The sequence below is a fragment of the Carassius auratus genome, chromosome 45 (assembly GCF_003368295.1).
Source record: "Carassius auratus strain Wakin chromosome 45, ASM336829v1, whole genome shotgun sequence".
NCBI lineage: Eukaryota > Metazoa > Chordata > Actinopteri > Cypriniformes > Cyprinidae > Carassius > Carassius auratus.
The window spans coordinates 2025869-2043780 of NC_039287.1; positions in this window are offsets into that span (position 1 = coordinate 2025869).

Sequence of the window (17912 nt, forward strand, 5' to 3'; positions counted from 1 at the left end):
TAGCATTCTGCCTTCGTTATTTCTTTTATGTTTAATTAGCCAGTGTGTAACTTATACAATGGCGTTCAAGGGGTCCGGTTAAATAAGAATGTGTAAAGGAAAATGTACACACACATCAACTACATTTATTCTTATTTTATGTTTATGGAATGTAAACGTAATAGTGATAAACAAATCAGCATTTATTTATGTGGATGAAATTATCGTAACGAAAAAGAGCGAATGGTTACCACAAACATGGCGAAATTTTGCGCGTTTTTATTACTTATTTTTTATAACTTATAGTATGTGGAAAACAAAAGGCAGGTTTATGCGACAACAATGCTAAAAAACGCATAGTTTTAAGTTGAAAATGTTTTCATGTAAAGACTGCTCCAACCTTAAATATTTTTGGCGTCAACTAAATGTAAATGCAAAGTGGTAAAACACTACAAAATATCGTAAAATTAATCAAATATCATAAATTAATTATACAAATAAGTGTCAATAATGCGTTGAGTGGTGTTACTTCAGTTTGAAAATGATTAATAGGACACTGTGCATACTTTTTCCATAGATGTTACTTTTGTCGTTGACAGGATTCAGGCAATATTATGAGGCCATTAAAGTGTCTGTTTTATACCCAAGGACCTAAGCTTTCATTTGGGGAAGTTGTGGCCTAATGGTTTATCGAATTGGACTTGTAACCCAAAAGTTGTGGGTTTGAGGCTTGTATGGAGCAGGGATTGTAGGTGGGGGGGGGGGTGTATAGTACTCTCTCCCACCTTCATTACCATGACTGAACTGCACTTGAGCAAGGCAATGAAACCCCAAATGCTCCTATGGGGGGCGTAGCATACGTGGCTGTGCTTGCGTGTGTGCATTTTGGATTGGATAAATGCAGAGCACTAATTCTGAGTATGGGTCACCATACTTGGCCACATGTCACATCACTCACTAATTTACATCAGAGATATAATAAAGAATGAAAATCGTGCCAGCAAGCCCCATTTTCCACTTCAAATTAATGTAGGCTACACTAACATTGACCCTGCCACAGTTATTTCACATCTGAACTTAGTGATGATACTGATATATTTTTCATCGTTACTACAGGACAGGCACTGTATCTGGGGACAAATAGAAGCAATTAATCTTTTTCTCTGGGAAGTGGGTTCTTGGTTTCTTCAAAGTGACATTTGGCATATGGTTCTTTAAAGCACTAACACACTTCTGGTCTGACAGTAGAGTCCCATGACAGAGAGATGGATGATGTAAAGAGGTTGAAAAGTTACGAGGCAGTTAGCAGATTTTCCACTCTTTCAGCTGCATCTATAGGGTGCTGTTTGTCATTTGCACATTTGTTGAAGTCAGCACCATGGCTAAAGATTTTCTCCCAATGCAGGCATCAATAAGGAGGCCTATACGCCTGAGGAACGGTCACCGACCTGTTAAAGCACAAAGTGAAAACTTGTTTTGAAACAAACCAATTCTAGAGAGTTTCGTGATCCACCTACTGAGAATAAAAGTGTCAAATGGAACAGACGAGAACAGAAAAGTGAAAAATTACCTCTATGCTGTGCATTTATTCGATGGAAAGCAGAAATAGTAGTTTTGAGGGCATCTTTTTTTATTAAAACACTTTATTTCATGCGTTAACATTCATGGAGGTGACTTCTTCAAAATGTCACAAATAATTCATGTATATTCCAAATGCTCAACTCTATTATACCTCCTGCAGTTTTACATTAAAGAGAGACTATTAAATAGCTTCTTTTGATGCATTGCATCCTCTTGTCAAAATATGCCATTATTTTATCATCCTACTGCATTTGTCTTTAAAATTCATAAAATACAAGAGGGTGTTAAAGCAAAATGCATGCTTCTATACAAACACCATACTAATAAATTCAGTATCATGGCAGAAAAGGAGCAGCTAGACAAATAGGCCTTGCACATCATTTGAACATCAGCACATGCAGACAGCAAAAGCATCCTCATGCAATCACACCAAACGCCAATGGGGTCAACTGCAAATCAAAAAGCTTTGATGACTGATTCCACTTGTGAAAAATTCCTGCTGAGAGCTTACATTGCAAGTGATCAGCCTGGCAAGTACAAAGGTTTGTTATGGCAAGAACGAAGAGGAGATTTGATCTATTATAATCAGAATCCGAGCTGTGGGAATGAATGAAGGGGTTATCCAGACCTCACTGATCATCCAGCCATAAAAAATCACATCTTTTTTATGGCACAATGAATACAGTCATTTTGAAAAGACATGTAATGGCCTTGGATTGAGAAATAAAGACTAGGAATAAAGAAAGGAATTTTCAGGTGCATGCAGCAAGTCAGAATTGGCTCCCTTTCAATTTATGAGTTTAAATGGAATTGGCCAAACCTCACATATGATGAAATGTATTATATATATTATAATATGTATTATAAAATATGATTAACTATATTTACTAAATGCAAACGTATACAGTTATACAATAACTTAACAATGGATTTAAATTTAACTTTAACATTTATTAAAATATAAAATTCAAATCATTTTTATTCAACTTCTTTACAATCAAATTCAAATTGGGATTCCCTATTCTTGGTAACACAATGTAAATTCACTTGAAATATAGAGGCTGATTTTGATTTTTATTCCTGTCAAAAATAAAATATGACTTCAATTTCACTACCCTGATTAAGGTCCATGTTATCTGTTCCAGTAGGGGTTAAAATGAATGTTAGTATCACATAAAAAGATTGATTTGTGCATTGCATTGTACAATAGCCATTTCTGGTATTGATATAATATTTTATTAAGATGAATAAGCTAACTTCTCAGAGTTTGTGCCACTCTGTAACTGCTACTGCTAAATCCAAAGAAATTCAAGACAACAGCAATCTTACAACAGTGGCAAACTAACACTATCATATTGCAACAGACCCAACCTCACAGCAATTTGATGCATACACACTGAATCCTGTTGAGGGAATTATAGGTAAATCAGATCAAGATGACGATATGTCAGTTTTAATCAAATCGGATGCCTGCTATTCAGCCACTCGAGTGGGTCTTTAAAGACAGCTGATACAAGATACGTGAATGTGGTGATGTCACAGAAAGAATACTGATACAACAAAGACTGAGTGGAATGGAGAGGTCAGAGGAGAAATTAAAACATGACCTTTGGCGCTGAGATTTGACATTCCAGATTTTGCTGTAAAACAGGCCACATAAAAACCATGGTTTAGGGTTCCTTATTTAATCTCATCATGTAGATGATTATTATGCTCTTTTATCATTGGGAAAACATGGTGGCAAAAGGCTGGTCACTGACTCAAGCAGAGCAGAGGCGATCCATCATATGGAATTCTCCTAAGGCCTGTGGAGAGTTTTGACGTTAGTGGAGAGGCACAGATTAATCCAGACCCAGCAGGTGTGGAGGCGGAGGACAATTACCCTGCGGGTCAGATCTGAAATGATACTTAGGCTATACTAAAATATATTTGAATTAATACATGGAAAATGACAGATTTTTTTACAGCTCATTTACTGTACATTTTTACAGCTTACTACTAACAGAGCTAACTGAAACATCCTCATTAAATGCAACCGAAGATATCCAACAGCATTGCTTTATATCATTAGTACTGGTAAAATTTGGTTCTGAATGCAAAACAATCTTCCACTGTGAGTAATGGTTAAAGTAAAATGTTAAAGGGCAAACCATAAACTTTAGGGTTATTGACCCCCAATTTCGCTCAGGTTGCTCCAAAGGTACTATCTGTATAATTAGTTTACCACTTAGGTAAAATGCTTCTGGTACATCATATATAACATTTAGCACTTTTTTCTCATTTTATACATTAAAAATGTAATTCAACCAGCCTCAATGGAAAATGTGCCAGTGGCGACATTTCTGATATGATTGCTTCTTGCACGTTTTTCAACACTTTCCAGTTGAAATGTCTAGTGAGTGGTGCTGACTGCAAGTTCCATTTCATGCAAAACAGATGAAGCTGAAATTGTAGCATTATGGTTGAAATATTCATTTGAAAACACCTTACCACCAATATTAAACCCTACTCTAAATCTGACCAGTAGTGTTAACAAAAGCAAATGTGAGATGAAAATACATTTGCTGAAGAAACCATGCCATTTTAGCTTGTTTCTTAGATGCCTTAAATGTCTTTTCTCATAATTTGTATTTCCCCGGACTGCATCTGAGTGCTCTGCTTTGCAAGTCCAATGCTGTACCAGATGGTTACAGGACAAATTTCCTACTTAAGAAAAGCCATGCATATGGTACTGTTATGCATTATGTAATGTATTTACAAATAATTTTACAAAACATGAATTGTGATAAAAGACTTTTGAGGTCATAACACCGTATTATGCAAGGAGACTCATACAATTATGTTGTTGTAGTAATGGTGCTGAACCAGCAGAAAACATCTATCCATAGCCATAGGACTGGTGCAGTTTTATATTCCTTGTTTCATAATTAATTTTTTTTTAGATTGAAGAATGTGTCTGTTGTGGAGGCCAATAAATCAAAGTTTGGCTGAATAACATTGCCTTATTAGCCCCTTCTGATAGATGCCATAACTTAACCATAAAGAATCTTTATTTATTACTTGCCAATCAAAAGTTGCATTGCATTGCAGTCCAGAGGAAGTAGTCACATGGTATTTACAGCAAAGGTGTTTCACTCAAAAAACCCTGGATGTGGAAACTTCCAAGGTTCAAATTCTTTACCATCTATAGTGGGTATAGAAAAGAATCACCCCCCCCCCTTGTAAATAATCAAATTTTGTTGCTTTGCAGCCTGAAATGAAAAAATTTAAAATGCAGTTGATAGAACATTAGACAGGCTCAAGACCATGATACTTCAGTGTTATTTAAAGGGGGGGTGAAATGCTCATTTTCACTCAATATCCTGTTAATCTTGAGTACCTATAGAGTAGTACTGCATCCTTCATTACTCCAAAAAGTCTTTAGTTTTATTATATTTATAAGAGAAAGATAGTCTGTACCAATTTTTCCCAGAAAAACACGACCGGCTGGAGGCGTGACGTGTGGGCGGAGCTAAAAAATCACGAGTGCCAGTAGGCTTTTGCGTTGAGAGCGTTTGGAAGCTGTGACATTACCGTGAGGGAAAAAAAAAATCATTCAAAACAAACCATGGCTAACAGTCAGATTCAGCGTATATTTATGATCCAGAATCAGATCCAGAGGATGAAATTTAACAAGAGCAGCATCAGCAACGACGTCTCTATGTGGTATGTACTGAAACTGTATATATTTCCTTAGCGGTTTTGGAAAATGACTAAGTTCCACTTTATATAGTTTTTTTTTTTTTTTTTAAGCTGTACATGTGGAAAGAGCAGTTTGATGACAACGTCGCATGTTGTTTACTTGATGTGCTTACGCGCCGATAGCTAAGTTAACAACACAGAGATATTTGAAGCAATTTTACTCACCGCCTGTGGTTCCAACACACGATCGTGACCCTTTTTCGTTTGGACTGCATTATCCTTAAGAAATAAACGATGTGCAAATCCGGCGTCAAACTGGGCTTTGTTTATAAAACAAGCATCTTCGAAATGCAGGGAACAAACAAAAACACTTGCACAACTCCGTTGATGCTCTGTAAAAATAAACTCCATCCACTGGTCCCTTAATGCTGTTTATCTTTTGGTAATCTGTGCAGGGTTGTCTTGCCCTGGCAACCAAAAACACACTTCTTTTGTGACATTTCGCTCTCGCTCTGATCAGTGAAGTCTGTTGTGCTCTCAGTGCTCTGCTATACGGGAGCGCGCTCTTCCAGCAGAAGTGCCCTTAGGACCCATATAAGGACATTCTGCTCCATCTAACGTCACATAGAGCCATACTCGAAAAAACTTTCCGAAACTTGTGACAAACCAGAAGGAGTATTTTTGGAACAGAAATACTCCTTCAAACGTACAACTTAATTTTTGAAACTTTCTCTATGTTTAGTATGGGAATCCAACTCTTTAACAGTGTAAAAAAACTCAGTATGCATGAAATAGCATTCCACCCCCCTTTAAGCAAAGATTAATAAATTTTGTGCTAACTGCAAGACAGAGCACAGTGGTTTAACATCATTTGAAACTTTACCTCTTGATTGCTTCACATTTGCTGAAAGGTAACTGCTTGCATAATGTCATTCCACAAATTGAGATCATTTAAATCTGGATTATAGTGCTCCATTGCCTCTTCTGACCGGTTCTTATGGAAATACAATCCAAACCCTCTCATTAATGCTAATATCTGCTTCCCATTCGAACAAACAGGACCACTGCAAATTACAAGTATATGTGCTTCATAGTTGGGTTCATGATGAAGGTTTTATGCATAATGTACCCCAAAATGCACAGTCTGGTGTGTCTAATGTCATTTTCATCGAGAAAGTCCATATGTTATTACAAGAACAACAGTGCCTGGGTGCTGGTGATATTCAGTGATGCAACACCTGCTAGAGATCAGGGAGAAATCATGAAGTCCTGATTTCATTAATGGTCTCATTTGGTTTATCTAAAATCAATAAACTACCTCTGTAACATGAAAGAAGCGCATCACTGATGGGACGTGGAGACATCAAAGTTTTCCGCCGAGCCAGAAGGTATCCACATCCTTTTGAAGTTCTTTAAAAATGATGAGCTGTTCTCCAGGCAGATGCCATTCATTTGCAGACATAATGAGGTCCAGTAATTATTTAATATGGTTAGAATTCAACAGAGAAGATCAATGAAGGGGGTTTGGTTTCTATTTGGAAAAACCTTTACGAAAAAAAAAAAAACGTTATGGAAGAAATCATATATATATATTTAAAAAAAAAAAAAAAATCTTTGTGATATGCAGCTCTTACTAAATCTTTAATGAAGCAGAAAGTGTTGACTGCAGTCTGGTGGATCACAGATTGTTGCACCATTATAAGATCTACTGCATGTTACTTTGCAGTACACTACAAACTAAATTAAACTAAACTAACTAAACTTACCTGAAATAAATTTCAGATGAAGTAATAAAGTTACTAACTAAAATAAAACTAAGTAAACTAATAAATCTATGAAAACATTTGTGTTAATTTTGCTGGGAAAAAAGTAAGTATTTAATGAAAAGCTTATATAAATGACAGAAGCACAGAACTAAATGACTAAACATTCAAATTAAAACGAAAACAAAAAATAATCATAATATATAAATATTACTGAAATAACACTGATGTATGGAGGTCAATATAACTCAAACCTCTGGGCTCTTTCAACTACATCTCGCATTATGATAAATTTAATCACAGCAAAGTAATCTCTGAGAAAGTTAAGAACAAGGTTTAGAACAAAATAACTCTTAAATGCAAAAAAAGAGGATCATAACACAGTATAATTTGTATTAATGAAACCTTCTGTTAGTGCAACCTACAGGCTCTGCTAATGCACGATATGTGGGAGTCAGATAATTGCAGATTTGCAACTTAATATACTAAACATAAAGGCTAAAAGTTCCACATATTTTACCAGAAGCTTCCAAATACTGAATTATTGCATTTAAGTACAAACACAGGGTAAAATATACTTCTATAATTGGTTCTTTGTAACTGTGTCTGTGTTCTAGTTTTTGCTGTTTAGTGGAATATTGAACTGTAGATATATTATAGATAAGTGATGAATACCAAGCCTCTCTGTAGGAATGTGCACAGGCTTTTTGAGGAAATTAGTAGTTAATGTGAGTGTCTACAAGCCAGATGTGTCCATGTCATTTCTCATAAAAAGCTATCAATTATAGCTGTGGGTCTCAGCATTGAGACATTAAGCTTCAACAAACATTCACTATCGCCAACACTACAGCAATATACAGGAAACCTCCCTTTATATATTAACCTTATGTGTTTTAATTTCATTTTGTCTTTCATTTTAAGTTTGATTTGTCTATATTTGTGTTTGAATGATATCAGCTCTGCACATAAATCCCAGATGTGTCATCTGGCATTATCAGATGCAGTTTATCTCAGGGAAGAACCTCTCAAACACACCATTCATTCAATCACAAATTGATGCAGTAATGATTCGAAAGCAATTCTAAGCTGCTGAACCACCTGGAGGGATTTCTCTGAAAACAATCAGACATTGTAATAGATCATTTTAATGTATCTGGCTCTGTTGCAGTTTTAGCTGTATCTAATAAATGTAATAGCGAAAAGGTAGAGGCACAGAGACTGATTAAATTAAATTTTAAACCTTGTTGTCAGACATGAGAAAACAACAGAGGGTCAGATAAAACGCGTGGTGATATCTGGCTTTGGGACAGGAGCATGTTCCTTTGTGAGAATTTATTTTGAGTTACGAATTATTTAGAATTTATTATGATTATGAATATCGTTTATTACATTATATCAACCACAAAAAACTAGGTATTATGAAAAATCAGAAAATCTTTCATTCAAAAACACTCAAATGCATAAAACACACGCACATTTACATACATGTATATGTATATATATATATATATATATATATAGTGTTTGCTTAGTCCAGCTGCATCAATGCCTACATAAGTTCCACAATTTGAGCAAAAATAAAGACAACAACCAGTAAAAGATAATAACACAGGCTCATCTGGGTAACAGCAGGTGGAATCTTTGCATTTGTTGCCTTAATTATTTTTGTGGTGAAATGTTGTGTAATATGTGATTTGACTGCACCGCCTCCCTTAAATGTCTGTGTAGTTTGAACTTCCCGCTTGTTCACGGAAGCTTTGCGTTCAAATTTTTCAACTCAAATCAATATTTAGTGTCTAATTATTTATGTATGTGGCAGGCAGCCGTGTAATAATAAGCAGGATAATGTACATCCAGCCGGTTGTTCTCTCAGAATAAACCCCTACAGACTGATACAAGACTGGTTCTCGTCGGGGTCCTGATCACCCTTTTGGGGTTTATTCTGAGAGAACAACTGGCTGGATATGCATTATCCTTTACTTTTTAATGTTAATCATCTCTAGCTGTGTACTTAAATGTTATAGGTGGGGCATGTTGTGTACCATGTGCATTCATTAATGAAGGCAGGACTGCTGAGAATGTATATTGATCTGTATGAGATTCAAATCCCCCACAAATCCTGTTTCACTGTGTAATGCTGTCTTCAAGATTTACTCTCCTGTCAACAGCACAAAATGATCTGGAATGAAATGGCTGTAGAAATATACAATACAGTGACTTGTTGCTATATTTAAGTAGCTGGTTTTAACCCAGAGGGAATTGGTATACTTTTTTAATCAAAACATTCAGCAATGGTGGTCAGTACATGGTGTTCCTGACAGTTGGTTGTTATACAAATGTTGTACAAGTGCAAATTAATGTATTTACTCATATTTCATAAAAACTGGTATTTAATTATTTAATAACTTTAAACAACTCACAATATTATAGATTTCTGAGGGCTAAAGGGGTCATTTACTACTGGCAAAAAGGGGTTTTAATAAAATAAGCTGTCTATGCAGTAGAATCTTTTTTTATGTGCTTTTAATCGAAAACAGAGAAAAAAGGCTGTGGCAAAAAACAAAAACAAACAAAAAAAAAAAGGCAGGAAAACTTTAACAACCACAATTACATGGGCTCAATTAGACCATCCGTGAGTGGGGTTACAGAATGTGGAAGTACGATCTGTAGTTTTCACAAAAGCTTTCAAAAGCCCCGGAGATAAATTCAAGCCGCTGACTTTTTCTGACAAATAAACTGTGATCTTGACTGTGTGATCTTGATCCTAAAATATTGTTACAGACTGACAGAGATGAGAGATATGCAGATCCATAACAGGCATGGGTCAAACAGTGGCAAACAGGTACATATAAGGCAAAACAACGTGTAAACTAGGGTAAGGCAATGTCAACGATCGGCAAACATAATCCAGTGAGCAAGACAAGGAGGTATCCAGATAAATAAGAAATAGTTCAGATGAGGAGCAAACAATTTCCAAACAAGGGGGAGACAAACAAGAGAGGTAATCCATAGCAGGCAATAGAGTCCAGGGCAGGCAGAGATCAGACAAGGTGAGGAAAACAGGCAATAATCAAGACATGAGTAATAAAGGCAAAGAACAAAACTAAACTATGAATTAGGGCAAAAAAGGAATGGCTCCATAAAGTGTTATCGGCTAACTAGCAAGAAATACAAACAATACTTTGCAGTGAGAGGGAAGTCCAGGGATTATGTAGGGTGTGTGATTGGCTGCAGCCATGTGTGTAATCAAAGTTAAATGGATTGTGGGAACTGAAGTATAAATATATTGGCAGCTATATAATTTAAGTATTTTAATTCTTTACTGTAGGAGAAAGATAGTATACATAATATTATAAAAATACCATCCATCCATTTTCCATACTGCTGAACTTCTGCAGGGATGCGCGGGGCTGGAGCCTCTCGGTCTTGGTCCACAGACAGGGTACACCTGAACGGATGCCACACTGTTCCCCAAAAAAATTATAATTGGGTTTATATTGTCACTGTGCTAAAGTCAATGAATATTAACATAATATTACCTGGAGAATATTTTCTTTGCACATTTACATAAAGTTTACCTTACCTTTTTTCATTTACGTCAGATGTAAAAACCTGTTAGATGAATAAACATATTTTTTACTTTTTAGATTTATCCAGGATGCATGAATTAATGTCTAATGTAATCCTTTTTATTTTTATATATTTTATTTTTTGCCAAAACTCCATGTGGTGACACACATGTGGAATATGTCTGGAATTAAGCCAACAAAATTAATATATTATGAGGGAAATCTTGACAAATCATCTTAATGCCTACACTGTTTGTCACTAATATGCAAGAATACAATAATTATGTTGTCATAAAGAAAAATACAACAATAAAATTTAATAATGCAAAATCCTTTGTCAGTGAATATATATTTTTATTAATTTAATCAACATTGGCAGGTTACATTTAAATTACATTTAAATTTAATTAAACAAAAGTACTGTGCAACAAATACAAACAACTAGACAAAATAAAAAAAATATAACAGTAAAAAGGGAAAAAACATGAACTTTTAATTTAGCCTCAGATTAAATCAAAATGTGTTTTGAAAACTTGTTATTTAAAGTAGCAATGATTGACTGACGAATGCTCTCCATTTTTACCCCTCTGTTTAAGGAAGGTAGCAAAGCAAAGCCTCAAATGTAAGACTCATCATTTATATAAAAAAACAACAACATGCAGGCACTTTTAGCATATGTTTGTTATACCCAGAGTTCTGCGGTTTCTGTCTAAATCAGTTGAGGCAAACTGAACATTTCAGGCTTCAGGAAAAAGCCAGAGCAGGAAAGCATTGACTTGTTTTGTGACCTCAGTGGGTTGGGGTCAAATTGTTGATGCACGCTGCATGTCAATGCTTTCTGCACTTTCTTTCTGTATGCCAGCAACCATCTGGGGATGAAGATAAAAACTCAGGTTCATCATGCTGGGCAGCTCATCAACCATAAAAATCGCATAAAAACTAACGAAAAGATGAATAGTTAAGCTTCTAGTGAAAAATAAAATGATACATTAACTATCCTTTTAATTACATTCTAGTCAAATTACTTGATTATGTCCTTCTCTCATAAATCACGACTAAAAACAGGTTTGATGGGGTTTGAGCCTTAGAGAGTCAGGGGTATATCTGATAAACATAAGCTCCTGAGCTGTGATAGTCAAGGATTGGAGAGGAGCATTAGACCAAATATCACACGCACACATAGAAACATTTTTATCCAGTTGTCTAGTGTGGACTGAGTGAAGGCCTATTGCTATGGTAACAGACTATGCATCACATTCTATGAAACCATTTGCTTACTTATTTGCGCTGTCACACCGGTGCTGTCAGGGAACAAGGGCTGACCCATGAATATGCATGAGACGCCACCTGTCCACACTACCAACTGAGCGCTATGGCTGCAATATCCTGTGGATGCATCACACTCATAATTAGCTTCATCATTCCCCTCGCAACAAACATGACTGACAGAGAGACCAGGACTCTGTCACAGCGAGGCCAGAGAAGGGGTTCTTGCTTTACTATTAATGGGGTAATTAAATGGATCAACTCAAGGCAGATGTAAGAGTGTTTTAGCATACCAAGGAGCTGGAAAAGAAATCTAAAGAGTGAGAATGCTTTTATCTGTTCATCTTTTGATCTCTTCTCTGATGGTACATGATATTATTGGTTAACTGTGGGCCCTGAGGCCAAGCCTCTCCTCTAGCAGAAGACAGAAATAAACTTCACAGTTTCAGCAAAGAGCTTGACTGAGTTGAACTCCAACAAATCAATCCTGCTCAGATTAAATCAGAAACAAGTGTGAAAGCAAAAGGTGCTCAAACTGGTTTAGTAAACTGTTCACTCAACACGTTTCATGAGAATAAACTGCTGACATGAAAAGCACAAAATGCAAAATGGCAAGTTTTGTGTGGTACATTGTTGGCTGCGAAGAGCACTGAAATGCAAGAGACATTAAAAAGCTTAAATCTCTAATAACAACAACAGGTGTGTTTTTTAGCTGTTTTCAGGTGTTGTGTGTTTTAATTTTTTTTTTACATTTTAAATATGAATACTAATAAACCAACATGAATTTATAAGTACTTATGAACTTAATAAAAAAAATGAATTAAAAGCAAATAAATATATAGAAATACATATATTTAATTTAATGTTCTGCGTTATGTCAGTTTCGCATACATTGTGTTGAAAGCATATAATTTTTATTAGTAATTTTACCTGGAATCTAGCCTATGATATTGGCATCCACATGCTCTACTGCTGTTCTTCAAGAGAGCACATAGTTTGTTTAAAATGTTAGCACCTTTGCTTAAAATGTAAAAATGCTTTAAAAATAAATAAATAAAAAGTACTGTTAATAATATTCAAAAATTGTAAAGATTAAATTTCTTTGTGAGAGAAGTATTTGTTTTTACCTCATTTAAAAAAAAAAAAATGTTTATGTGTTTGAATTAGATAAATGTATTGTATCCAATCATAAAAAAAATCATACTCAGAATTTTGAACCTAATAGGTGGGCTAGACACATCTAGATCTGGAGCTAGTGAAGAATGTGTAGTACACCAATGATGTTACCCTTTCCGGTGATGAGTGACAGCTGTGACACTCACACACACACACACACACACAAGGGAAAACACCATCAGTCAGTCTTCACCTTCACAGCCCTGGAAGATAGTCATCATCATGCAGAGCATTAAGCCTTTATTCAACTTTTAGCTCATTCCAGTCTCAGAGTCATGCTGGGACAGATTGGGCTAAAATACTGAAAGTGGACAAGGGTTTACACTTAGTGCCAATCAATTTGTGATCAGAAGCCAAGCCTAAGACTGCTCAGTCTTCACATAAGAGGGGTTTAATTTAAATTTTACAGTGTAATTCCATAATGATTTTGGTTCTTCAGGGGGCGCAACCTAGTCTTAAGACTTATGAAGTCGTGGCCTAGTGGTTAGAGGGTTTGAGTCTCGGGCTGTTAATACAACCACTGAGGTGCACAAACCCCCAACTGCTCCCCAGGCGCCGTAGCATAAATGGCTGCCCACTGCTCTGGGTGTGTGTGTGTGTGTGTGCACTTTGATGGGTTAAATCTAGAGCACAAATTCTGAGTATGGGTCACCCATACTTGGCTGTATATCATGTCACTTTTGTATACAATTATAAGACTTTCCTTTGAGGCTACTGGAGGAAATGCTGACAGCTTTTACTGCAGTAACTTATGCTCTCCATTCTGTAAGCTCCTCAGAGAACTGACCTGACATGATGCCTACATTTTCTCTAGAGTGTTTCAACTTCAAATGATTAGTCTCTTTTCATTTTACAAAGCAGGGCCACATGTACCCTGTCAGTGTTGTGCCAGTGTACCATTTTTAACTCATTGCGTGTTTTTTGTGGACCTCCAAATCAAAATAAGAGCTATTCATTTCATCTTATTTCAAAGACCTAGCTACAAATATATATATATATATATATATATATATATATATATATATATATATATATATATATATATATTCATAACACAACATATATGAGATGACAAGTGCATAAATAATATTCCATAAAAAGATGAATTAGTCCAACTTATGCTATCATTTAAACTGTCTATAAGCAGCATAACGTGTCATTATTAAACTTGCAGGTTCTTTCCCAACACTTAGAGTGAAGTTAAGAGTGTTTCACACTCTCAGCAGAGCCTTTTAAAAAACATCACATAATGTATATCTGCCCACACTTAAAGGAATTGAAAAGTGTATTAGCAGCACCCTGGTCTCGTGAAATTTTTTCAGATGTATACTACATACAATACATCCATGGTTTCCATTCTCCACTGAAAAAGTGAATAATTTGTCCATGTTTTGCATTTTTCTCGCCCTATAAATGCTAACAGCAGATGGCTGATCTGATGGCATTAAAATCTGTCCACTCATTACCCATTCTGTGGCATTTATCAAGCAATTGCAGTCAGCCCACAACCAACAGCCTTGCACAAAACATGACGTATGTGGAGTCTTCCACAAGGACAAACCAGGGGCAATCCCGTATATGCTCCACTGTAGCCATGGAAACAAAACACTTGCAGTTAATAATTTCAAATGCCAGGAGAGACTGTCAAATGGCATTCACATCAGTGACTATGCATGACTAGAAATACGTTTGGATGGCTCCCACAACACAACCCTACTCTCCGAGGATATTTTGTGTGGCTGGTGTCAATAGGAAGGTTAATGCTTTCATTAAACAGCAGAATGAAGTGAAGTTTACACATCATCATCACTCAAAAAGGTCACATCACATAAATGCATCCTTAAAATATATCTACTGTACTACTTAATTTCAACCACAAAACATATAAAATGCAGACGTTTCCTGAACACTAAACAGATAAACATGGTCTCGTCCAAAATTCATGGGATTCACAAGCAAATAGTGTTGTTTTGATATTGTCACAATGCTTGTAGTATATTACGTGGGGAAATAGTGTTTTGACAGCATCTTCTTTAAGTCATTTTATTTAATTTAGCTCTTTGAAAAACAATGACAGTCACAAACATTAAAGCATCATTGCTATGGAGCATATGGCATCGAAAACATTTTCTCCATCAAAATTGCAACAGAAATAGACATACGAATGCACTCCAGGTAGAAATTTTCCAATCCATCCTTAGGTCTTTAAGAATATCACAGAACACCCACAATTTACAGTGAAAAATAACGGAATAAAATGTATATACAGTACAGACCAAAAGTTTGGAAACATTACTATTTTTAATGTTTTGGAAAGACGTTTCTTCTGAAGCCTGCATTTATTTGATCAAAAATACAGAAAAAAAATGTAACATTGTGATATATTATTACAATTTAAAATAATTGTTTTTAAATTGATTATACTTTAAATTATCATTTATTTCTGTGATGCAAAGCTGAATTTTTAGGATCATTATCACTTGATCCTTTAGAAATCATTCTAATATGATGATTCATTATCAAAGTTGGAAACCGTTCTGCTGCTTAATATTTTTTCAGAACATGTGATACTTTTTAGGATACTTTGATGAATAAAAAAAAAAAAAAAAAAAAGAAGCTATGTTTTTAAAATAACAATATACACTGGTCAGTAATTTGGGGTCAGTAATTTTTTCTTTCTTTCTTTTTTAAAAATAAAATCAATACTTTTATTGATAAAAAGTGATAGTAAAGAGAATATATTATTAGAATATATATTATTATATTTTTTTCTTTGAATAAATGCAGTTCTTTTGAACCTTTTATTCATCAAATATATTAGACAGCAGAACTGTTTCCAACACTCATAATAAATCAGAATATTAGAATGATTTCTAAATGATCATGTGATAGATGTTACATGTGACACTGAAGGCTGGAGTAATGATACTGAAAATTCAGCTTTGCATCACAGGAATAAATTATTTTTTTTAAGTATATTCAAATAGAAAACTATTATTTTAAGTTGTAATAATATTTCACAATATCACAGTTTTTCCTGTATTTTTGATCAAATAAATGCAGGCTTGATGAGCAGAAGAAACTTCTTTCAAAAACATTAAAAATAGTAATGTTCCCAAACTTTTGTTCTGTACTGTATATATTAGATACTGTATATATATATATATATATATATATATATATATATATATATATATATATATATATATATATATATGACATCTTTCCATGTTTCCATGTAAAATGCATCAAAGCATTTGTACAGCTATTGTGTGAAAGTCGTTTGAGTTCAGTTCACTAGGCAATATCTGCCAAATGCTATTTCTGAGATACAGCCAAATGGTATTGGGGAAGAGCTCTATTAATATCTATGCAAAGCATTCTCTATTCAATTCCCCAGCTGTGCGGCCATGGTCCTGGTCATTATTATGGGATGACAATACCCCCGGAGTGCCATGGCAAGTCCTACAATAATTCTCACTTTACATGTGGATAGCTGCAGTTTGTCCTTTTCTTCCACTTTGTCCTAATGTTCACTCTTTGTCTAACAGCTTTTACTGACTACACACTTACTACACATTTTTACTGCAGCAATGTGTGAGATAAAAATGTTAGTTAAAGAAATAATTCACCCAAAAATGAAAATTTCCTGCAAATTTACTCATCTTTAGGCCATCTAATATGTAGATGAGTTTGTTTCTTCATCAAAATAGATTTGGAGAAATTTCATCATTTGCTCACCAATGGATCATCTGCAGTGAATGGGTGCCATCAGAATAAGAGTCCAAAGAGCTGATAAAAGCATCACAATAATCCACAAGTAATCCACAAGACTCCAGTTCATCAGTTAATATCTTGAGAAGCAAAACGTTGAATGTCTGTAATAAACAAATCCATCATTATGGCATTTTAACCATTGCTTCTATGCAAAATACAAATGCATAATCCATAATAATGCTTCCTCCAGTTGTAAAGTATATCCCCTCACATTAAAATAAAATATTTTATCAGCTCATTTTCTCTCATTCTGACTGCACCTATTCACTGGATCCATTGGTGAGTAATTAATGTAATGCTAAATTTCTAAATCTGTTCTGATTAAGAAACAAACTCATCTTCATCTTGAATGGTCTGAAGGTTGGTACATTTTCAGCAAATGTTCATATTTGGGTGAATAATCCCTTTAATTAACAATGGCAGCTTACTATAAAATCAGTTTTCTTTCAAAAGGAAGTCACTAGAGATGTTATTTAATTAGGATTATAAATCCAAATTCAATACTGCTCATGATAGTTGCTTTAAGGTATTTACAAGTGAATTATATTATATTTTATTAAATGTATTACAAACCTCCTTAGTACAGTAGATTGTCACTGGTTCTGAGGAGAGATAAATGCCAGATGTCACTGTATTTTTTTAATTATTATGGAGATATTTATGCAAATACTCTGATTTCATTAGACTGCTGACTCTTTAGTCTGATGTCAACGTCAAATTTCTGCTCTGGCAATTTGTGAAGCACTGAACTTTTGAAGGTGCAATGTAACAAACGAAACCACTACATGTCAAGCATTTCAGTGCACGTGAACCACTCTGCTCTCACTCTCGCTCTCTGCATGTGAAGTCACGTGTTGATGCAGTAGCTGTGGTCTGAGAGAGCAGGCGTACTGCGAAAAAGAAACATTTTATTGGCTTGCATGTCATTAAACCCCTTTCAAGTCAACACTTACAGAGTAAAATGTGCACAAATTGTAATGTAACAGTTTATGATTCCAATACAAATAATGTACAGAGGTGCATCTCTGAGAGCACTTTCCCAGTGACAAGATAAAGAGCCATTATACAAGTAAAAAAAAAAAAAACAGTATACTGTGTGATCCTACAGTACTTATAATGC